The 25,266-nt window shown below is 39.8% G+C and overlaps 1 protein-coding gene across 6 annotated transcripts in view; it reads right to left on the minus strand.

The window, feature by feature from the left end:
- Positions 1-25,266, minus strand: part of SOX2 (SRY-box transcription factor 2) — a 107,812-nt gene that overhangs the window by 77,860 nt on the left and 4,686 nt on the right. For 2 of the 6 annotated variants that reach the window (XR_006283978.1, XR_006283976.1), the window contains exon 2: positions 10,786-11,081. The exons of 2 other annotated variants lie outside the window; for them this stretch is intronic. The gene's annotated coding sequence lies outside the window, so the exon portion shown is untranslated. Of the gene's footprint in view, positions 1-10,785; positions 11,082-25,266 lie in introns of those variants that run through there. 2 more of the 6 variants (XM_007059069.4, XM_037909226.2) reach the window with 2 other exon arrangements.

A 25,266-nucleotide genomic window follows, 5' to 3' on the forward strand; every position in this document is an offset into this window, starting at 1 on the left:
TATGTCACTAGAAAACCAGAGCTTCCACAGCCAGGTGGACCTGGCCGGAAGAGGGGTGGAATGTTTCTAAGCAAGTGGGGGGGTTGGGAGGGCTGTGGCACTGGTTCTGGGGTCTAGATGGCCAGACAGCAAGGATGTCAGACATGAGGCTGGCATCTGGGAGCCAGAGTTAGGAACAATGATCAGTAGCTACCCAGGCAGCTTAGAAGTATATAGGATTCAGCAATTGGGTCCAATCGCAATAGACTGGAGTCCATCCAGAGAGTGGAATTGGATCAAGCTGGGACAATCAGCATGCCCACTAAAAGGCCTGTTAATACACTGGGCATTAATTGCTGTGATTACAAATACAATTGTAAGAAAAGTACATAATGCCGGAAAATAGTATAAATACAGAGAATAGGTAAAATGTATTGAGACAATTTGCTTAAGAAAAGACAACTGAACCTCAATAACCTTTCTTTGTAATAATGCATGAGATCATGTGAACACATACTACGGTTGTTCAACAATTTAGATATAGAGCCCCAGGATTAGAACTCATGATCCTGAGCTGTGAAAACAGAGGTCTCTACTTGTTGAGCAAAAGCAGCAGCTCTGCTTACACAGCTTAATCATCCCACAGGGTTGGTAGGTTGACTACTTTATTTTACGTCTGAAAGATAATGACAAATAATACATGCATCTTCTTCTACAGTTTATTCCCAGATATGCCAGCAAGGCTGTCTAGATGCTAGAGCATTTTGAACCATAGGTCCTTGGGGCTTCATGAAGCAGCTCTCACATTTTCACTAATCTCTTTTTTCCTAGTGCTATACATTTGTAAAGAGATGCCATATGGCACTTATACAGAGAAATCATATGGTACGATGCCCTTTCTTTTTTAATTTCACTGGCTTTCTTTTTACATCTCTCAAGTTGCCTTCACAGTTGATGAACAAAGTCCTTAACCTCTTGAGTGCTCCTGGACATCCACTAGATATCCACCAACATGACACTTATGATGACTTTTTATATATACTGGATGTCAAGAATGCTACTGTCATTCACTTAAGCAGCTGACTGATTAGCATCTAGACACAGTGCTGGGGAACATGTATTGTGGCACCTCAGAGTAAAGTGAATATATAACATAGCTACTTTCTAATATATGAAAGAATGAGTTCTGCATTGGCATCTAGTGCTCAAAAAGATAGAGATCTCAATGCATTGTATTATATGGTTAAGAGTGCATAAGTAGAATTGAACTCTGTGAAACAAACTGCACTTTTTTGTTGATTAAATCCTATTTGCTCTCATTTTTTCAAAGGAAGCTGAGTAACTACCATGTTATGTAAGCGCCTTTTACCACCTAAGGAACAGAGCTACATTGGTTTTATGCAAGTTAAAGTTTTTTATTAATGTTATGAATTTGTTTTTGATGAACGCGTGGCATCAATAGCATTAGCTCCTGCCAGAAGTAGTGTACGGATTTGGACAGGCATTTAATTAATTGGGAATTTCATATGTGATCATGGTCTCTTTCATAAGACCACATGAGATACATGAGATGAATGTTAAGTGGAAGAGGTGGAATTTACAATCTCCCCTTTTCTCCCCCACTGTATTTATTATTATTTTTATTTTCCCAAGGTATAGAAATGTTCCTATTACATATCTCTAATTCACTTAATATTAAATATTGCCAACACCATGCAGCTAGATTCATATAGGTCCATATTCAAAATATGGTCTTCATTTGTGCCTGGGCTGCTTTGCCTACAGAAACAATACGGAAGAATGTACACATAAGTGTCACTTGCACATGCAAATAATGTGTAAGTGTGATCATTTTGCATATGTAAACACGTGCATGTATTTGTGCATATACAAAAAGAGGTTGGGTTGAGGCCCCTTTGAAACTATGACTCATAGTATCAGCAGTGACAAAATAATTCCCCCTCAAAACCTTAAAAAAAACAACACATGATTTAATAACTCTCCTCCCCACCCCGCAAAAAAATCTGAATAAAGAGAGGCTTTGCAGAGTGCCCTGGCAATAATAAAACCAAGGATTGACAGACCAAGATGGCACAGAGTTCCAAAGTTGAGGACCCTCTACTGAAAAGGTCCTGTCTCATTCCCTAAAGATATAGTTTTAAGGGCTGGTCAGCATGAATACCACATCTGATTTCGACGGTCAAGTAAAAGTACTAGTAAAGATGCACAGCCAGATCCTCACTAGTGGAAATCAGTGTTCCTGTACCGGCATCAGTGGAGCTAGGCCAATTTAGACTAGCTGAGGGTCTGCAGTTTTCACGCAGGCCACAAACTATTAAGAGATTTAAAGTTTAAAAATCAGAACCTTGAACTGCATCTGGAAATGAGTTAGAAGCCAAGTCTACAGTCCAGGGAGCTCAAATTAAATATGCTCCATGAATTTAACAACACTAAGTAGATAAATTGAAGTTTCCAAGGGTATGAGGGTTTCTAAGTGTCTACACTGCAATTAAAAACCCATGGCTGTACCATGCCAGCTGACTCGGGCTCATGGGGCTCAGGCTAAGGGGCTGTTTAACTGCGGTGTAGACATTCGGGCTCAAAATGGGAGGGTCCCAGAGCTTGGGCTTCAGCCTGAGCCCAAACATCTACACCACAATTAAACAGCCCTTTAGCCTGAGCCCCAAGAGCCCAAGTCAGCTGGCATGGGGAAGCTGCAAGTATCTAATTGCAGTGTAGACATACCCTAAGTGGCCTACCAGCCTAGCCCCAGGTATAGCACAAGACAGTGATCCAGGCTGGAGGTGACAAGGCATGACCAAACTGTGCTGGTTATTTAAACGTGTTCCCTTGTAATTTAAGAACTGCATTCTCTCCTTCAGGTAAGTGATGATTAAGAAAACAGAAAACTGAGTTGTAAAGGAGAGAGGAAAATATTGTATAGGTAAAATATATAGACATCCACAAAAAGTTTTTACTTCATTTTGGCTCTATATCTTAATGTATATAATCAGATAAGTCTGAGGCGTTCCTTACTACACAGCTGACCAAAAGCCACTTACTGCAGGACCCGTATGTTGTACATTTTTCACTGCAATCATATTACATTTCAGATTGACGGATGTGCTCATATTTCTTGGGCTATGTTGTGGCTTCAGATGTGCACGCAGGATTTCAGTGGCAGTTGTCTGGGAACAGCTGAAGCCAGAATGATCCATTTTTACATACAAATTAAATATAGCTTTGATTCTTCTCTAAAAACTTTAGCAGCTGTTTCATGACTATGATTGAATGCCACATTGGGTCTTCTCTGAGTAGCTGCATTTTAAAACTGTGATTACTTTAAAAACATTTAAATGAATAATTTAATATTAGAGATGTAGTATAAACTACTCTTGAATGCCAGAGAGGTAAGTTAACCACTTCTTATGCTTCCCCATTCATATAGAAATTTATACATTTTTCCTGGATCCCAGAGTGCAATTCTTACTTGTTTATTTTTAAAAGCCTCAAATATATTTGCTTTCTCCCCATACACACATACCATATTCTCTTCAGAAGCAAAGTAGTGTAGAGTGTCATCCTCAGTCCGTCACACAAGTCTGTTACCCAGAATCCAGGAAAAAGTTTAAATTACGGTGCTTAAAGTTAAATATCTAAGGGGGAGATTTGCAAAGGCACAAAGGACAGTAAAGAACCTTACTCCTCATTATCCATATTTGGGCACATAAATAAAGGTGTTGAGCACCCAGCTGAAATTTGGCCACTTATTTAGGTGCCTAACTTGAGGCAGCCAAGTTTGAATTTGACCTTCCTTGCATATAATAAATTTGATTTAAAGTGACTTGGTCAAGAAATAGCTACAGGCTGGAAAATGTTTCTTGGTGCTAGTAGTTATATTTTGGACCTAATAAGACATCAACTGATAGCTGCCTTATATCCAGAATATCTTTGTTTATCACTCTGTATGTTCTTTTGGAGTTAGTATAAATAAAAAAAATTATAAAAGAAAAAAAATCTGAAGCTAAACCAATAAAAATATAATACCAGGACATCTGTATTTCTTAGTTTAGTCAGATTTAGCCCATACGGTTTTGAAGTAATACCAGGAGTTTCCAAACATTTAGTAACATTTCTATATTAATGCTGCAGTTCTTAAGTTCCTGCTTGCTTACTATGGAGTTCAATTCAAGCTCAGTTAAATCTATAAAAATCAATATTGAGTATATGTATTATGTGATAGTTCCATCTACAGTTCCATCTAAAAGTATCTAGTATAGAATATGGGCCAGATACAATAGAGCAGCCAAGCACATGTAATTTATCCAACAAATCTAAAGCACTCCCACATTGATTTTTGCAGTTTTCTAGCCCCTAGTCACTGAGCAGAGAAAAAAATGGCTTACTCAGAGTGTACTAGTACTTGAGGCTATAAAATGTTCGTCTTAAAGCTCTCTGAGTCGGGGTTGTCTTTTTGTTACCTTTGCTGATGGTTTTTTTAGGTCATTCTAGTATATTTCTCTATTCTGAAATGTTTTCTACTATGGCAAGAAAATAAAATGGATTTTTAAAAATGTTCTTATCTGTTGATTATTTTTTCCAAATTTATATTGTGCTAATGAAATGTATTAACTATTTCCAAATGAAATCATATTGTAATAACCACGAACGGAAAATTGTATATATCTAAAAAGATGAGCTTTCAATAATGTACTCAAGTGCATAATTTAGCAACTAGAATAAAAGGGACACCAAAACATTTTTGAGACTAGAATTATAATTTAAAAAGTCATTGTTAAAATGACATATATATATATATTTGCAGTATAAGATAATTAACTTTTTAAAGTGCTTTCCATCATAAGAAGATATAAGCAAATGTATAAGGTCACATTTATTCAGAAATGATAAATGTGAGAATTCTTCAGGCTATATCGGAAGAATGTATTTTCTATTCTATTCTTATTAAAGTAATAGGTACAATTTAGGTTTTTTTAAAAATAGACCTGGGCAGCAGGCTATGAAATATACTCAGATTAAATACGTGAAAACCCAAACCAATAAAAAAAAAATCCCGCAGTGTCTGAACATACCCAAGATTTACGCATGTTGCATGTCTGGAGCTTTTTTCTATTTTATTTACTCATAAGTATCATTAATACCAAAGATCTACAACCTTTGGTGCCATGTATGTCACTCTCTCTCTTCAAGTCTTTAGTAGTTGCATGCTTATCTATTTCAGTCAAATGTATTTCTTATCGAAAAAAAGAGTGAGCAACCTGACAATACACTGTTATCGAATTTTTTCAGCTGAGACCCACATGTCATTCAGCATTCAGACATGCTTGTGCTTGATTGATGGATGGGTTTGTGACAAATAAAACTAGGATCAACAGCTTTGCACCTTTTCCCCCATCAGGAACCAGAGTAAAGCATAACTCTGTAACAATGGCGGGATTAGGGATGCATTAGCTCTCCATCGACCAAAACCATCCATTCCCATCAATACTTTGCACTTAATAACCTGAAGCTATGATAAGAAAACAAAAGAAGGAGAAAGGGACAGGAGAAAACAAATCAATAGAAGAAGGGAATGTCTGAAAGATGCACTGTCCAAATGAAGAAAAATTTTTGCTGAATTGCTAGGATAATGCCCCTTGACAAGAGAACAATGTACTGTCAAGGTTTATCAGTGAGGAAGCCAATTGGCACAGCGTTAAACACAGGTTTGGCATTTGAGTGGTGGCACTTACTGTGAATATAAACTACCTAATGCCAGCATGCAGATAATATCTACAGATATTTGTTTAATATTACCAGGGTGTCATATATCCTTAAGGATCGCAATTACATTTCACAGTTTTCTGAGCTGGATACAAACACCGGGTCCGATCCTGCTCCCATTGAAGGGAATGGGAACAGTATTGGGCTCACAACATTTTCGACTTGAACTCTGTGTTAAAAATAATATCCATTTCTATATGTAAATACATCTTTTCCTCTTCAGTACCTATACCTTATCTGCTCTGACAAAGCTGATGTGAAAGACCATGAACTGGACTGGTATTAAGTCCAAGCAGACCAAGAGACATCTTGTGGCCCCACATCCCAGGCAAGCTGTGAAGCCCATAGGCTGGCCCGGGGACCTGATGTGAAGGAAAATAACTCACTGACAAACCCATTCTCCCATACTGGGTCCAGAGCAGGAGGACACTCATAGCTTGATTTTCCTGTCTCTGGAAATTTAGGATCCTACTCAGGAAGCTAATGAAATGCATGTTAAAAAAGAGTTTATCTACTTTATTCTTCAGAGACTGCTTTTTTATTTCCAAAGCATTCCCATGCTGACAGGGTAGTATGGGAGGAAACTGGGAAATAAGTTTCCTGTGGTCCCACTGTTAAAGGAGGGAAGATTTGGGGATCTCCTCTCTTTCTGAGACCTTTGCCATAAGGAGAGATTAGGTCAATCCTGGAGGTAGCACATAGCCCCAAGTGCTCAATCAAGCACGCTGCTTCTGCCTAAAGCCAGCAATGAATGGCTGCTGCTTTCTATACTTTACACCTGAACAACATGGATGGTTGCTCTTTTGTTCATCCAGGGTATGTTTTGTCTTTCATCCACTAATACATTACACTTTTGTTCTTCCATTACCTATTCATTCTAATTACATATTTCTGAATTTGGTGGGAATAGATAGCACAGGAACAGAGGCTGTAGATTACCACGGCTGACATTCATGTTTCCTTAATCAAATGACATTTATTAAGGTAGAGCTCTAATTGCCTATAAGGTCCAAGCTACAATTATACTATAGGGCATCCCCCCAAGCCATCCAATCATGAGAAGTAACAGAAAATATTTTGACAGTTTCCTTCCCCCACCTTTTTTTAAAAGAACTGTTTAATAAACGAAGATTGTATCTTTGTTTAATAAACGAAGATCTACAGATCAGTCATTATGCTTTTTAGTAAACCCACACCAGACAACTGATCTTCTACCTTATGCCTCACAATATATGTTAGATGTGGCTGGAGGATAGTCCAATACAGGCACAGGATCTGGAACTGTGAAAATTGGTTCTATTGCCAGTTCTGACACACACCTCATGTCACCTTGGGCAAGTCACTTACCCTTTCTTTGCTTCAGCTTCTGTGTCTGTAAAATGGAGGTTATAACAATTTCCCGCCTCATATCAGTCTATTCACCTAACATGATGACACACATAAAACACACAACCCATAACAAATGTAAAGAAATTTCACAAGGGACAGGCGAGGTTCCCAGAGGTCAATACATTATTCTTTACAAAGCCCTTGATGACTATGTGAAGCTCTTGAAAAGATGTAGAATTAAACAACCAAACAAAAAAAAGCCATTGGTTTCTACAGGAGTCGAAAGGGAGCAAAATGAAGTGGAAGACAGTAATGGCATATAGAGGCATAAGAGAGTATTACAAACAAAGGAGAGTTCAAAAGAAGCAGGTAGAACTATGAGATGAAACAGATGACAATGAACTTTTCAGCTCTGTCAAATACGGAAAGCTGGAGCTTTGGAAATTTAACAGTTAAATTAATTATATTCTTCTCTGATCAAATACTTTTGCATTAGTAGCAGCATCAGGTCTATGAAACTATATTATTACGTGTCATGTACCAGACCCCATTATACGAGGCATTGTGCCAACATATAACAAAAAAAGAGTCCCTCTCCTAAAACTGCTTACAAAACCACATAGGTTTTCCTTTTCCAGGTGCCTTGCACCACGTGCACACCGCCAACCTACCAGACAAAGCACTATTCCTCAATCCCATCTACAGTTTTGGCTAAATCTGTGCACAGTAAATATTGACCCTCTCAACTTCCTCTCTACTCTTCCTGGAGGGAAAGGTGGCAGGATCCGGTAATGGTTACTTCCACATATAGGGCCTTACAAAAAGTAAGGCTAATTCTGCTTGGCATACAACAGAAAGCATCAGAATGAATCCTCTCTAAAGTATTTCTGTATTCCCTAGTTCAGAAAACATCATGAATGAAAAGTCAATGTAGTATAATGTGTGTAACATAAATAAGTTTATAAAAATATGTAGGAACTCCAGCATCTATTTGTGGGGGATGGGGTATACTGAACTTTCACTTTTATTTGTACATCCTTGCTTCAAACCCAACCCAGGTCAGGAATGATTGAGAGTTACTAAGTTGTGATGGCTTGCGTGAAATGGGTTTAGTTATCTCACTCTTTTGAACAGATGTTTACTACACAAAAGCCATGAGAACTGGTGCACTTTGAAAGACACTGTTCAGTGGCTAGATTGGAATGAATTTGAATTTGCATGGAAAAAAACTGCTCTCCCTTCTCAGTCTAGAATTAGTCCCTCCAGGTCAGGCTTTAGGCATCCTGCCGGAGCAGCCTGAAGAGGCTTGTTCCACCACCAGTCCTATTATATTTGTGCGATACGCTCTTTGGCTATCAATCCAGCACCTTTAACAAGCACTAAATTCACATCAAAATTATTTTTTTAAAATAATCCTTAAAAATTCCATATTTGTCAGTTTTAAGTCTAAAAATCCTAAATATTTACACTTTAAACATTTTGTTTGCCAGGAGAACTCATGAAAAACACTAACTTTTTTATTTCTAGAAATAATTTTTACTTAGTTCCCCAAATGCACATTCTAAATAGAACACCTAAAAAAAACCCTACTGTAAATAGGTACTAAGATAAAAATCTCTTTGATTGGGTTTGCACCCTTTTTGTGGTTGTTTTCTATGAAGACTGAAGAGAACAAGTTTACTGGCAGCAAATTTACTGTTTCCTGAAACAGGAAATACTGGAGAATATTCACAGATAGCAAATTTTGGGTTTGTAAAGAACAGCATTCATATTGGAAACCTGATTCTAAGAGTTACATTCATTCATTCAGGAAACAGGAAAAATACTATGTGATTTATGTACCTAAAAAAACCTACTATCAAAGTTTAAATTTTGGATATTAAATACAACAAACTGTCATGAACAATCTTCAGAGCAAGAAATATTTACAGAAATTATACAATGAATAATTGTAATTGAATAAATTTAAGAAAATGGTGAGCTCACTCACATGCACACACACTTTTAATTCAACAATACTATCACCTTCAATGTGCATTATCAAACCATTGAAAAACACACTTCAATGCACAACCTTAATGTCAACAATGATATTAAAATTTCAGTCTCAGACCCAGATCCTGGAACTGATTGTACACGGGTCAATCCCTGTATTCGCACAAAAGCCCGACTGATGTCAATGCAGGGATGTGCTTGCCCACAGCCAGCTGCGGGATTGGGGCCTTACCATGTTCACATACAACACAACTGACAGAAAAAGAATGCAAAGTTAAGTCCCAGATAGGTGATTTTTAACAATACTTTTATAAATCAGAAACAGACAGACACACTCAGTATTTCTTACTAAAACATACCTTTCACCTTTATATTGATATGTCTTTCATAAGACCTCCAAAAATGTATACATCTTATCATTTGCAGTACAAAACTGGAGGGGCAATGGAGACGAGCAGCAGCAGGACAGCATAGTGAACGTGTAGGGGGACACTTGTTGGGATGTGGGGACAGTGGGCAAGGGGACCTCCTAAGGCCTTCACAAGGGCCAAGAGAGGAGCACCTGTCCAGCTCTGTACACCTGAGGGGGCTTAGGAGGAGAGCAGTTCTTCTACAACTCTTAAGTCAATAGGAAAGGAACTCCCCACTTACAGACTTCCCAAGGGCCAGAAGCCTGTCTCTGAGAGCTGATTCTTGCTAATAGCTTAGACAGGGGAGTGCCGAATCAGGAAAATGGCTGAGCTCTAAGGCAGTCCTTTGGAAGAAGAATGCTTTCTCTGTTAGCTTCCCCACAGGCGACTTATCCAGAAATAATAACTTGTATAATCCATTCCCCATCAAAAAGTAAAATCAACCACAGGCTGCTCTATTCATCATAATACACATTTTATAACTGGCAAAAAAATGTTACATGACAAACACTGCAACATAAACTGAAGTAATTATGACTAAGACTTTTCACAAATTTAAAAAAAAAACACTGATAAATGTTAAAGGCACCTTATGCTTTAGGTTTGGCTACAGACTAGAAAAGAGTTTTTAAATCTCAAAATTTCTCAAGGCTTTCAGAAACTGCTCTGGAATTTTTCTGCTAAAGGGATCTCAAACCATTTAGATTAAACAAAAAAGAAGTCTTAACAGGCTAATTTTAGTCCTTATAACTCAAATCAATTAACAGATTTACTTAAAAATTCTTTACAAAATAATTCTCCTACTACAAGAGGAAGTGCTGTAAATTTGGGGAGGACACACTATGCTCTTCATACATAATAAAGAGGTTAATCCCTGCTCTAAGTGCAAATCTCAATGTATCTTTTACTATGGAGCTGCTGGGGCACTTCCATAATTAATTGCTTCTGCTGTTTATTTTGTACAAGTGATGATAATGATCTCCTTGTGATAAAATCATTTCCACAACAGCCAATCATTTCCTATCTCACAGCAGATAGGGAGTGAGCAAGAAGGATTAGATAACCAAGATCCCAACCATGCTGTGACTTATACAGAATGGAAGAGGGTGTGGAAAGGCTTTGCATACCCTAGCAGATGAGCACCCAGGCAACTGCAGAAATCTCTGCACAGTACATTCATTGCACCCCAGTCTTATGCTTTCACATACAGGGAGAAAAGAGACAAGGTGTGGGCAGGAAGTAGGTGTGTCGAGAAGCTGTTTTAGATTATTTCCTTATTTATACTCACCTGAAGCAGCTGCCAAAATACAGCACGGGGAATAGCACTGCTAGTTGCTCCAGTGAGTAACTTCCTTCCTGCTGTGAGACAGCAGACTCAGGTTTTTGCAAGTCCAGGATTGGGGGCCACGTTTTCATCCAAATATCATTGATTAGGCTAGGCCAACTTGATGGTTCACAGTGGTTCAGACAAACCTTTTTTCTAGTTTAGTTTAGTTGGATTTACACACCATCTCCAGGCATCAGGTTTTGTCTGGTTTCTTGCGGGACCCATATAAAAATCACTGAATCTCACACGGTTTCCACCTGAAATCAGAAATTAACCCAGATTTGCAAGAAACTTGACCAAAGTTTGCAAAAAAGGTTCATGAATTTTGGTGAACCTGGCCCAATTTTTGAATTTGTAAGAAAACCTGAAACAAGGCAAATGTTGTTTTGTTTCAGGATTCAATATGTAATTTTCCCTTGGCTCCAACCATTAGCAACTCTTAAAAAAACAGAACAATCACACAGTACCAATACAGGCCAAGTTCCAGTCTGTTGAATTCAGACAAAGAGTGTGACTGTTTTATGATACTCCCATAAGTTCCAAGAAGACACTTAATGGGCAATTTAAAAGAGCAGGCTTACAACGGGTGTTAATTTGAGGTTGTGGTCATTGATATAAACATTGGACCTAACCCTGTGAGAAGCTACACATCCCCTCTACGCTGGGACTTGTCTGACTGTAGTATCTGAGTGCTCTCAACTCCCACTGAAGGCAGCTTGATGGGCATAGCTTTTACCAAATGTTCACATTTTCTGTTTTTCTCCCGTTGCATGTGTCAGTACAACAAAACAGCAAGGGACTGCGTGATGCCACAAACAGAGAATCATGCCTTACTGGTGTAGATTAATATGGAAAAATTGGGAAAAGGGAAAATTCCTCTTTGTGCAAGAATTTCTCAATACCCCAATAACTACTTCTGAAGCGATAGCTAGGAAAAGTCAATGGGTTTATATACTGTTACGTTTGTAAGGTATCAGGTTGAATATAAGAATTCATTCTTTACATGAACAAGTTAGAATCCAAAATAACATTTTGATAGCCACAGGGCATGGTCTAGCAGTTTACGATATATTAGCCAATTGATCTGCAAGTCTTCATTTGGAATTAATTTTTTTTCTTAAGTGGAACTAAATGCATATGCTCTAGAGGGTTTACCCAACTTCTGAAGGACATGTGCCTATAATAGGCCTTTCTCATCTCTGTCTTGTTAACAAGTATATAAATAAGAGAAGGCTTCAGTAATTGGCTCAGAGTTACTAATGAATTAATTAACTTCAGTCTATTTTACCTAACCTTTAATAATAAGAATCCCTTTTTTTTTTGGGTCTAGCAATAGGCCTGACAGGCTGAAAAAACAGACATGCAGGAAAGCTCTTGAAAATTAATGAGAATCGAAGAAAGAATCAATGTACATTCTGCTTGCAGAGAACTGACACAAAAAAAAAGACACAATAAACCATGAACAAACACAGTCAGTTTAAAAAATAGGTTAGAAAAAGTGGGCAAATTCAATTATAGAAGTAATTAGAAGATACAGGGCAAGGCTGCCTTTTGGGACTGTGCCAGAAAACATGAATTAATAAGAGTGAATAGAAAGCGCCCATGTAGTAATTAAGAGGCAATCACCTATGGCAATGAATACCTTAAAACACGCTGCAAACTATTAATTCAGTGATCAAAAATATTTTTAGATGATTAATATGGCAAATTTGTTTTAAAAGACTATTTTCTGGAAAGATATCAAGACAATAGCACACTATTTGTGCCTCCGGCATTTATATAGCTAATTAAATTTTATAATTTGCAACAACATTCAGCATTATCTGAAAACAGTAAAAGCAATATTTCCTTCACTAATTCTTTATTATAGCGGCTTCAAAATCAATAAGTTAAGACTAGATCAACTTCTTTTTTTCTTTTCAATATACAAGTGCCCAGCTCTGATTGTTTCATTTCTTCAAATTGATTTTTGTTGTTGTTGTTGTTTAAAAAGATACATTTACATACTAATTTTCAGCAACTTCACATTACCTGTACCTGGAAAGAGATTCCAACTATAATTCACTGGATACTAAGCAAGAAAAATGCTGTTTGATGGGTTATTTGAGCATTCAAGGTGTTTATGCTTGGTCAACAGAGGCTGTTTCTTCAGTACAGCATAGCCCTCTTCTTGGGATCCATTGAAAGGGGAAAGGTACAGTAAAGTGTATTATAAAGTCAACAGCAATGATAATGATCTGCTAGAGGGGTGGTATCCAGAGCCCTATAAGCTAATTTTACAGCAAACCTGTAAATGTTTTTTTGTTTTTTTGTTTTTTTTTTTACATAGGACCTTTTTTAGGGCCTTATTGCCAACCCAGAGCTTTACAAAAGTTAACAGAAGTCCTGCAATAGTCCTCTGAAATGGTTGTCACTAGTGGTTGCTTCCAAAAACTAAAACTACTGAGATAGCTACTGGCTAACTGGTAGGCCTCAAAATGTAATTGTAAATGGGGAATCACCAGTGAGAAGGTGTGCTTCTAGAGGGGTCATGCAGGGATCAGCTCTTGGCCCTATGCTATTTAACGTTTTTGTCAATGACTTGGAAGAATACATAAAATCATCACTGATAATGTCTGTAGAGGACACAAAAATTGGAGGAGTAGTAAACAATGAAAAGGAGAGGTCACTGATACAGAGTAATTTGGATCACTTGGTCAGTTTAGCTGCACGCAAACAATTTATGTTTTAATATGGCTAGATGTAAAGGTATACACCTAGGAACAAAGAATGTAGGCTATACTTGCATGATGAGGGACTCTATCCTGGGAAGCAGTGACTCTCAAAAAGATTTGGAGGTTGCAGTGAGTAATCTACTGAACATGAGCTCCCAGCGAGATGCTGGGCCACAAGGACTAATGCAAATCTCAAAGGCATAAATAGGGGAATCTTCTTTAGGAGTAGAAAGGTTATTTTACCTCTGTATTTGGCACAGGTGTGACCATTGCTGGAATACTGTGTTCAGTTCTGGTGTCCACAATTCAAGAAGGATGTGGATCAATTGGACAGGGTTCATGGAAGAGCCATGAGAAAGATTAACGGATTAGAAAGCACGCCTTATAGTGATAGACTCAAGGAGCTCAATCTATTTAGCTTAACAAAGAGAAGGTTAAGGGGTGACATGATCACAGTTTATAAGTATCTACATGGGGAACAAATATTTAAAAATGGGCTCTTCAGTCTAGCAGAGAAAGACATAACATGATCCAATGGCTGCAAGTTGAAGCTAGACAAATTCAGACTGGAAATAAGGTGCAAGTTTTTAATAGTGAGGGTAAGTAATCATTGGAACAATTTACTAGAGTTTGTGGTCGACTCCCCATCACTGGTAATTTTTCAATCAAGATTGGATGTTTTTTTAAGAGATATGCTCTAGGAATTATTTAGGGGAAATTCTGTGGCCTGTGTCGGACTGAGATCACAATGGTCCTTTCTGGCCTTGGAATCTATGAATCTAAGAGAAACAAAATCTATTGAAAGGTTTTCATGTTGGAAGCCAAATAACACTGGGGAGGACCTTTTTTAAACAATACTTCACCATTTTAAAATTGTAGATTGCAGATATTTATGACTTTTAGAACAAGATTTTTCTCTAAAGTCTTGTTTACGCTTTCAGCAGTGCAGCAGCGCCGTGCCGCTGTAGCGATTAGTGAAGATGCTACCTATGCCAATGAGAGAGCTTCTCCTGTTGGCATAGGCACTCTACCTCCCCAAGAGGCAGTAGCTGCTTCAATGGGAGAAGCCCGCCCATTGACATAGCGTTGTCTACACCTGGGGTTAGGTCGGTATAATTACGTGGCTCAGGGATGTGGATTTTCCACATCTCTGAGTGATGTAGTTATGCTGACATAAGTTCCTAGGGTAGACCAAGCCCAAGGTTACTGCAGCCTAACAAAAAATGGAGATTCAAAACAATGGCCTGAGAAACAAGGCCTATTAGGTTGACAATGGGTTTCTAAGTGAGTTTCTAAATTAAGACTGGGGTTGCAGGGTTGTTTTGTGGGTTTATTTTACTGGAGTATAATCATTTTGAGGAATGATTATTTTACATAGGCATGTTGATGTTGCTCTACCACACAAGACCATTAGACAGATACTGACATTGGTCAGTTGTGACACTGGTGGACCAGGTGCCAATTCGTGCCAAGGCTGTAGGTGTCAGCTGAGCACTGACAAATTCATAGCTGGAAATCAGGCCAGCTCATCTTTATGAGATAGGTGCTAGACTTGTAAAGATGTGTTTAGACTCTAAAATGCTTGTATGTTGCTGCATGCATTAATCTTACTTGTTATGTCTGAATCCCAATCCGTAAGGTAATATGTAAGTTTTGCTTTATAGCTGTAAAAATACCTACTCTGAACTCAGGCAGGAGGAGTGGTTCCCCGCCCATCAAGAAGGACTAACAAAACTGAGTGGGTCATTGTGATGCATCACAATACGAAGACTGGGCTAATGGCCATCTCACACCTGTAAAGGTGCTCCATGCAAGGAAGCTTGTTCCACCAACTTGAATTCTGGAAGAAGGAAATAGAGATAGCTGACATGAAAATTCTTCATCTCTTTGCTGTTTGGACTCTCAGAGGGCTGGAGCTAGGAAAGAAAAGCAGAGATCCTCAAAGTCAACCTGAGTTAGCCCAAAAAGACATTCAGTGCTAACAGATCACTACAACTCTGCACCCTTTCCAGCCATAGACTATAATTCATACATGTGTATATGTTACCTACTTTAACCTGTAAATAACTCTCTCAATTCTTTTTCGTAGTTAATAAATCCTTAGTTAGGTTACTATCGGATTGGCTACAAGACTTGTCTTTGATGTGAGATCTGAGGTACAAATTGACATGGGGTAAGTGGCTGGTCTCTTGGGACTGGGAGCAACCTGAATATTTGTGATCTTTGGTGTAAGTGACCATTTATCACTAAGTCCAGTTTGCCTAGGTGGAAAGATAGACTGGAGAGCTCCAGGGGACTGTCTGTGACTTCATGGTAAGACTATTACAGTGCTTTAGGACTTCACATTTGACACTGGGTTGGTGAAATCTAATTATAGAACATACAACTAGTTTGGGCTGTCTGCCTGCTTTTTGACAGTCTGCTCTGAGGTTGGCACTCACGGTTGTGAACCACTCCAGACAATGTGACACCAATTATCTGATGTTTTTATTGAAAGCAGGGCCAGATTAAGGCATAAGCACTGAGTGTAGGAACTTGATTTGTGGAATCAGATCAAAATTTCAGCTTTCATTCAAAATATTATCCTTCTAGTCATCATGGATACAAAGAAAAGCTTGAAAACATGACCTACCTGTAACTGATGCCTGTCTGAGTACGTGGGTGAGGTAATATCTCTTACTGGACCAACTTCTATTGGTGAGAGAGACAAGTTTTTGAGCTTACACAGAGCTTTTCTTCATGTCTCTCTGAAAAGCTTGTCTCTGTCACCAACAGAAGTTGATCCAGTAAAAGGTATTACATCACCCACCTTGTCTCTCTAATATCCTGGGACCAACATGGCTATAACACTGCACACAAGCCTGTCTGAGTATGCAGACAGCTTAAAACCATAGCTCCAAGAGGTGTAAATGGCCCTATTCATCTTAAATCGGAACCTTCTGCCACCCCAAGGAAGACAGATGCCATGCTGCAGGGCTGGGATCAGTATATGGAGGTAGGGTTATGGGGGGCCCTATGTAAGGTGGGTCTACCATCCCAGATTGCCTTAATATGGCCCTGATTGAAAGGTGAACTCCCCCACCCCACTCTCAAACAATATACAAAACAAGATGCATAATTCTATCATATGGACGGGAACCTTCTGGACCCTTGCTGGCAATTAATGTATCTTGAAGCATTAAGGTTTACTTCTCTTGCATTTTTGTGAACTTTCTAGTGTAATTTTAGGTATTATTTAAACTCCTAATGAACGTTATCTAACTTTCTATCTAACTATCAGAAACAGTGAGTGCTGTAATGTATACTTAAATGTATACTTAACTAGGTACAGACAAAGTTCTTTAAACTCTGTTAAAATATTCTGATTTCATAGTTCAAAAATTTGACCTGAACTCAAACCTCACCTCCTTACCCTCATGTTCCTCCTAGGGCAGATTGTGTATCATGGAATGAAAGAGAGACCAGAGGGGAAGACAGAAAAACGCAAAATATAAGAGGTGGGAATGTGCTGGGATAGGACAGAGTCACAAATAAACAAACTGAAAAAAGGAGTAGAAAAATATTTCTGAAAAAATAAATGCCATCTATGTTATACAAAGCCAACTCACTTGTGTCAGTCTAACTTCTGGAGTGTTCTTTGTTCTTTAATAAAAAGCAAAGTCTTCTCTGTAGTTAAAAAATAACTTTGGTGAAGTTGAATTTCCCTTGAAATATACACAGATTTAATCTACAAGCAAAAAGTTAGTGGACTCAAAATGGTTTAGTGAATGCCGCAAAATACAGTTGAAGAGGTTTGCCATGCCTTTAACTACAGGTAGTCTCGATGGTTCTAGTAGTGAGTTGTTTTCTTCTAATATGCTCAGGAAGAAAATAAAACTGAATGTGTTATAAGCTACCCACAATATGTTAATAATTTATAATGCTGTTGACAAGAACTATTCTTGAGGAATGGAGTATGAGCTCAAAGCCGCACATGGACGCTGTTTTAGAAGAAGGGATGAATGGTCTAACTTCCTGATCAGGAGGTAACTGGTGAAGTTGAGGGGTGGTATCTTCCAGGGTTTGACAATGGGTGACCCTGGTATAGGTTTACAATGTTATTCTCCTGGGGCAAAATCTTGGATTCCTTGGCAAAGCTGAGTAAAAGGGCCTTCTGCAGACGACCCTACATGGGTTTGGGAGTTCTGAATCCTCCTCATCAACCCACCGACAAAGTGCAGGACACCTATGCAGTCACTAACTGCTTCCTCAGTACTCTCCTTGCAGGGATGCTTTGGCCAGCAGATTCACACAGCTGTCATGTAACTTTATTTAGAATCCTAAGAGATTTAGGAAACTTTGTACAAGGTGATGTGCCCACACACTTGAAAATAAATATAACTATAGGAGGATCCAACGTTGGAGCCCCCCAAAAATGAAGTCAGTCAAAAACATACTTATGGTCAAAAAGAGAAGCAGTTTCACTCTAGTTATAGACACCTATAGAGAGTCCTCAGCCATCATCTTCATGAACTGGCAGTCACATTTTCCATACTCACAACTACATTTCCTTAATTATATACCCTGACCTGACTTCTCATAATGCACCTGGCAAAAAAAGATACCACCTTCCTTCTCCTAGTGGTAGATCTTTACAGATGATAAAATCTAGAAAGGGACTCTGTCCCAGATTCTCAAAGGGAGTTAGTTATCATGTTTTGTTGAATTAATTTTATGGGAACTAAAATACATTTCCTAACCAGGAAGTTGAGCCAGAGGAGAGAGGGAATAGGAACCAGTTGCAGACAAGTCTCTGTCTCAGGCACAGAGCAAGGAGGTAAAGGTGTAGCAAGGGTCTGCATGAGCAGCTGTTTGTTCAGGAATTCCCTCTCTACTAGTGAAGCAAGTGGGAGCTGGAGCAGTTAGGTATCAGGAGCCAGTTTGGCTTAGAAGGTGCCCCCAGGGTCACAGCAATGAAATGGAGCAGGAGAGGATAAAGCAGGAACCAGTTTATGGTTGAGGGAAAAGAGCTGAATGGGGGCTGGTACAGGACTCCCACTTCAACAGCTGCACCCAACATCAAGGAGTTTTCAGCGTAGAGACCAGACAGAGCTTTCATGTTAAGGACTGTGACAAAGAGTAGCATGAATATAAATGCAGCCTAAAGCTTATGGCCAGAACGTTGAGTGAGATTTGCAGAGAATACAGGTAAGGGAAGTGGTCGAGGAGTAACTTTAAAGCTCTTCACTGATTCTGGTGCTGCGCAGTGCAGTACACCACTCTCTTGTGTAGTGTTAAAGCTGTTTTAACCTATGCCATGTGATGACCCTCACAAGAGGGGCTGAAAACACAGGACTGACATAGCATAGAGATGACCCGAACACGTCCTTTTCTTTTCTAGGGCAGCAGCTGGGAGAGCATATGGCATAAGTGCCCTGTGATGGGATGGGGCCTGAAGGAGTTAAGGAGAGCCTGTGGGTGCAATCAGCCACATCTCACTACACCTGCAGTAGATGTCAAGCCCGGAGGGAGGAGACAAAGAAGAAATCCCAGCTCAGTGGTGGCTGACTGGGAGAAGGAGTAGACGTCTTGAGCTAGCTCTGGAAAGGAAGGTGTGTCTGGAGCCAGAGTTTAATTAGAGACTATCCAGAAGCTGCCTGGAAGGAAGGATCCCCTGGGGCTAGAGCCTACTAGACAGTCCTAAGTGTCAGAGCCTTCTTAGGGCAGATAGGCCTGGCACAGGACCTTTATGTTTCTTTTGGTTCCTCAGTTAGTTTGGCTCCCCTTTCTTTTGGCTCCTGCAGAAGAGTCAGCCAGTGAAGAGACTGCAAGAAAGACTTAGCTGCAGGCCACAGTAAGATACAGCAGAGGGTCTGAATGAACACAACTTATCTGTTTTATACAGGGTCCCTGGACTGGAACCAAGGGCTGACAGGCCCAAAAGCCTGAAGTTGGATTGAATCTCTGGGGTGACATTGCCAGACTAGTGGCATGTTGAACCTGGGTTTCCCCAGTAGGGGTAGGATTAAAAGTGATCTGTCCAGAGGGCCAACTCTCAGGAAGAGGCAGACCACCACAGGGCCAAAGCGGCTGTTGACAGAGGGCACCAAAGGAGGAGAGCAGCCACTACCAGCCCAGCCAGCAGGGGGTGTCCTGGCTGGTGAGTTACATGCTTACAAGCCCGTTTGGCTCTACAGCACTGTAAGATCACCTTGAGGCTGGGCTGATCCTCCCTAGGCCAGGTAAGATGTCTCTGTGTACAGATTATCCCACAAAGTGGCCAGACCACAATAGAGGATCAAACCTAAGATCTTCTAGTTACACAGGAAAAGCCCAATAAGAAGCCAGCATGGTCAAGGGCCTTTTTTCAGAAATTTCTATTCCATGTTCCGTATTCTATGTACAAAGTGCTACATTCAAACTCATCAGATTTCAAGGGGTGCTCATCCCCTCCACCATACATTCTTTCATGCTCCCTTTTCCTCTCAATACCCAGCTAATACCAGTCAATCTTCCATAAATTATTTTTTGTAAACCCAGTTTATAAGGGTTTTATACCACATTACGCTGAGCAACCTCAGATGACTGACATGAACAGAACTACTAGTTTTAGCACATTTTGAGACAAATTCATATCTAGTCAATGGCATTAAACCAGGGAGGAACTTAATCTATTTACTTTAAGAAGCAGATCTTTCCTAACAAATTGTGTGGTGTGCTTGCTGTCCTTTTTATGTGCCCAGTTTCTTACAGTGTAAGCATCGCTGCTGGATCCTTTCCTCTCCTGAACATAACACACAATGCTGGCACTCAGCCAGAAAACAGTCAAACTAAAGCTTTCTTTAAAGGGCACTCAGGAATGCTTGCAGGATGTACTTTCCCCCTCGTAAAGGTATATCCTAGATTTCCAGTTTGGGAATAAATTTAATGGGGAAGGGGAGGGGAGATCAGGGACTGAAGAATTGTTCAACACCATCACTTAAGGATAGAAAGCTGTGTTTTGGGGTATTTAATCCTGATCCCTCACTCCCTGTCATCAGCTATGCCCTACTCCCCAATGGGAACATAAGGAGAGGTGCAAAGCTGACAGACTTGACAGAGATAAAAAGATTAGAAGCAGAAAATACAAGTCTCTGGAGAGTTTGCTAAACCAATATATACTGTTAAGTCTTCAAACGGATTTGGCCAGGCTTTCAAAAATCAGATTAATCCGAAAACTTGGAACCTTAAACACACGTCTTTGGTAATCATTATACCTCTGGACTTCTCAATAAACATATTATGGGAGATGGATCATCTTGCCTGGACAAACTGAAAAGGCAGAAGCAGTAGCAGTGGAAGAGAGACAGAAATGGATTCCAGACCCGATCTACTCCTCCAATGCCTAATCTATTCCTCGTTTGGATAAGAAGAGAGTGGGTATGCTCAGGAGGCAGGTCCTGACAATGAATGCCATCAAGCCCATGGGGGGCAGCACTGAGGCACTGCCCACATGCAGAATCTCTTCTTTTGAACCTGAGCCTCCAAGACTTTTTTGTGGATCCCAAGTGGGAATCAGAAGGACCACAGTATCTCCTCCGTTTTATCCTGCCTCCCCTTTACCAAGAGGGGATAGGTAGATCTGAGTCCTTATATCTGGGCTTTTTAAACACATTCAGACCCAAACTTCTTTTGATTCCAGCCCTCAACTTTCCTTTATGCTGGACAGTTGCAAAGCCCCAAGTATTGTCTCAAATGGACACCATGCGTCAAACAGTTAGGCCTTCAAAATCTCCTCCAATTGGAGGACACAGTGTTAAGGCTCTCAGTTTTTCCTCACAGGAGCAGTGAAGTGAGAACAAACAGTGCATCTCCTTAGTACGTGACCTCTTCCCAGCAGCAGGTACAGGAGTCAGTGCCAAATACCAGGCCACTGGAAGAAAGGCATCATCTGAATCCAGTTTTCTTACCAGATTCAGCAATTCTATTGGAGTGACACATGCCCAACAATAAACACTGAATGTGGGTAACTGATAAAAGCCCAGTAGCCGTGGGAACCTACCTGCAGAACCATCCAACAGTACGGATCTAACCAAAACCAAACTATTACCACCACACTAACCAGAATCATAAAACAAAACTAAAGCTAACTCCGCACTCTACAGTAAAGCTGGTTGAAAAATGAAAATTTATTTTAGCAAATAAGTAAATAAATAAAATTGAAATTTAAAAGTAGTTTCACTTTAAAGTGTCTGAAATTGAAGCATTTTTTCATTTTTGCAAAATATTTCATTATTTTGAAACAATTATTTATTTTTTATCAAATATATTATCCAAATGTTATTGAAATGGTGATTGACCTTTCTCATTACTTACTGAAAACTGGGTTTTTAGTAAATCAAAAACATCAATAACCTTTTGATAATGTTTTCTATAAATATGTTTTAGGTGGTTATTTTTTTTTTAAAGCAGGATTTTTTCCACAAAAAAGAAAAGATTTCTGAAATGTCAACAATTTTTTGTGAATAACTTTGATTTTTTTAAAAAAAGGTAATTTTGAATTAAAAACACTTTCATTTGGAAAATTTCAACCAGGCTTCCTGTACAAGAAAACTAAAGCTAACATGGGCAACACAGGCATAAAAGAAGTAGCAGATGGAGTACCTGCAGCAGGTTAGGGCTGATGCTCCTTTCACAACCTCACACCCAACATTCAATTCTGCTATGGGGCACAGGTGCGGTCTCAGTGATCACTGCTTCCCATAGGTGCATGATTTGAGTGTTGTACAATTAGAAGTGGGTAACTCTACAGAGCCTAGTCGAAGGAAAAGTTTTACATGATGTTCACCCCAAGATGGTCCCAGATCAAAACTCCTAATCTGAACTCTGCACATGGAAGCTGAGCAGGAGGAATCAGAACCGGATCTGAATTTCTTAGCTAGCCTTATTTTCATAATCAGCCAAATGAAAAAGATGCAGGGACCAGCTGTAGTTCCAGTAGTTGTTAGTTTCTTAACAAAGCTTTGCACAGTTCAAGCTGTGAAAAGGAACACATCAGTTAACAAGTAACTATATTTCCCCTAAATAATTCCAAGAGGGCTGTTTTTGCTTTCCCCCAGTCAGAAACAACATAACACAAATCAACAAGGCTCAGTTGACCTCTTTAACTCTCTCCAAACTTCAGAGACTAGCATGGGAGGATTTCTTCTGAATGGGCTGGCTGATCGGAAAGAACAGTATACAATAGGTAGACTATAGTGAAAAATGAAACAATACAAACAAGCAGGAAGACCAGAAATCCATAGCAGCAAGTTGAATGGATAATTAGAGGGGCAAAAACAAATGGTGATATTACTTGGTGCATTGCTGCTAACAAAGGAGGCTGCAGCAGACAAGAGAAATGTAGAGTGTGCTACTAAGAGAGGAAATGGAAATGGTTGATTTGTTAGCTCTAGAACCTTAGTCCCCCTGCAAAACATCATAACTTTCACCTTAGTACTGATCTCTTCCCTTCTCCCTACAAGAAACCTGACCTGATCACCTGCTCTATCCTCTCACAAGACACTTCAACCCAACCTTTTCCCTCCTTGTTGGTTGTCACTTCCCACTAACACTCAATGTGCTTTCTCACCCACCCTCAAGCACGTAGGGGGAAATTTCTAAAGACACAAAGGGGAGCAAGGTGGTCAACTCCTCCTGGGTTTCATTTTGCTGCCCTTTGATTTGAGCTTTGACTGAAAGTCAACAGCAGTTGGGGCCCTAACTCCCCTTTGTTTCTTTGAAAAGCTCTCCCACAGTCTGCTCAGTTGCCTGATCCTGAGCTGGGAAACAGCAACTGACAGGTAGACTGAGAAAGGGAGCATATCTGTGGGTCTAGGAGAATGTTTCCAGTAGCAGAAAATCTGGTGGGACTTGCCCTAGGGACAATAGGCTTGACCTCTCATCCTTCTAGAAACTGGAAATCCTCTGTGATCTCTGGATAGTGCCTCTTAACAGACCCATCTCCCAAACCTTTAGACCACCTCGTCTCTAACTGTCATCTACATCGAACTGGAATATATGGATTAAATAATTAATCTACCCTCCCCCATGAGGGGAGAGGGACCCAGAGCCTGGGCTCTAGCCCAAGCCTGAACCTCTACACTACAACTAACCAGCATCAAAGCCCAAACCCCATGAGCGTGAGTCAGCTGACATGGGCCAGCCACAGATGTTTAACTGCAGTGTAGACATACCCAAAGAGAGTGACAAATTAGTAGGAGAGACACTCATTAAGCACCTCATAACCAGCCTCTATTTCCTCAGAAATTAAAGGACAATACAGATACTGTTCAAATCATATAACAAATAAAAGCTTCCTTCTTTCTGATGATGATAATAATTTGTTCTTCAGTCATTCAAAAATCTCAGAGTTGTTTATACTAATATTAACTGGGTTAATTTTGAAACCCAACTATGTACACAGATTTGCTCCTAGTGTCACAACAAATCAGTAGCAGAGCCAAGACTGGAAGCCTTGTTTCCCATTCTCTTGCTCTAACTACTTGCCTCCCTTATTCTCCTTCTCTTCCCTCTTTTCTTCAGTGCAGTCACAATCCGGTGTTTGTTCGCATCAAAATTACCTTCGAAGTGACTGTGATATCACAGGCAGATTTGTGGAATCAGTGAATGAATCAAAGAGGTAAAGTAAAAAGCCACCACAAATATCTTGATAATCAGCAAGATTAAGAAAGAAATTCAGAAAATATACGTAACAGTTGAATGAGGGGTTATTAGAACCTAATATTTAAATCAATATAAGTGCAGAGATGGGGCTTTTTAATTGCTATTATTAGATGTGGCACTTTGATAACTTGCCAGATTCCTGAGGAAGACAGAACAAAACATAAAATTGGAAGTCTCTTAAGATTGCTTAAGGGACAAGCAAAAGTCAGTCTGTGGATGGAAGTCACTATCCCTGGAGGATGTAGATCCTCCCACTTTAAAAAACAAGTAAAACTTTCTCAACTGGTGCAGCTAAATTGGGGAAGCCTAGGGGACGGAGTTCAGAGACTAAGGTATTTCCCTGCTCTTTATATGATTTGGGACATTGTTTGCAGGTGTCCAGGTATGGAGAGGAAGATCTTTCCTTCTCTCTCTTCCCCATGTCTTGGTCTCTCCAGGCCCAACTCTCTCTTCAGGGCCAATCTGCTATGCATGATGTGCTGTGGAGCTCTATTTCTCCCCCTCTCTTTGACTCTAAGGTTCCTCATGGAAAAACTCAGGGATAGTGGCTGAGATGTCTGGCTTGGCATCCTCTATTTCCTCCCCACAGCATAGGCAGAAAGAGGACTAGAGGACTTGACCTAATCCAGGAGGAAAGAAACCTGACAGAATCATCACAGTAATTGAGAAGCCAGAAATAGGGGAGGATGTCTCTGGTGCGAACGTTTCCATGTGCTAATTTGTGGCACACAGAAATCCCCAACTGGTCTTTCTTGACTGTCGGCCTGCTCCATGTCCCAGTCTTCCTGAAATGATAATGTGGCCAATATTTCACACCAAACTTCTTCAACAGAATGACAGATAAATCAGCCAGTTGGACTGAAGGAGTGAGGAACAGGGCCTGATCTTGCTCCCTTGAACTCCATGGGAGTTTGGGCATTGATTGCAATGGCAGTAAGATTGGATCCCGCAAGTGAAAAGAGATTGTGATAGTTTAAAATGGTCACTTATAATTGAGGGTCATCCATTGGAGGTAGGTGTTAGTGGTGGTTCCAATACAGTTTAA

This window comes from Chelonia mydas, chromosome 9 (assembly GCF_015237465.2).
Source record: "Chelonia mydas isolate rCheMyd1 chromosome 9, rCheMyd1.pri.v2, whole genome shotgun sequence".
Taxonomy (NCBI): domain Eukaryota; kingdom Metazoa; phylum Chordata; order Testudines; family Cheloniidae; genus Chelonia; species Chelonia mydas.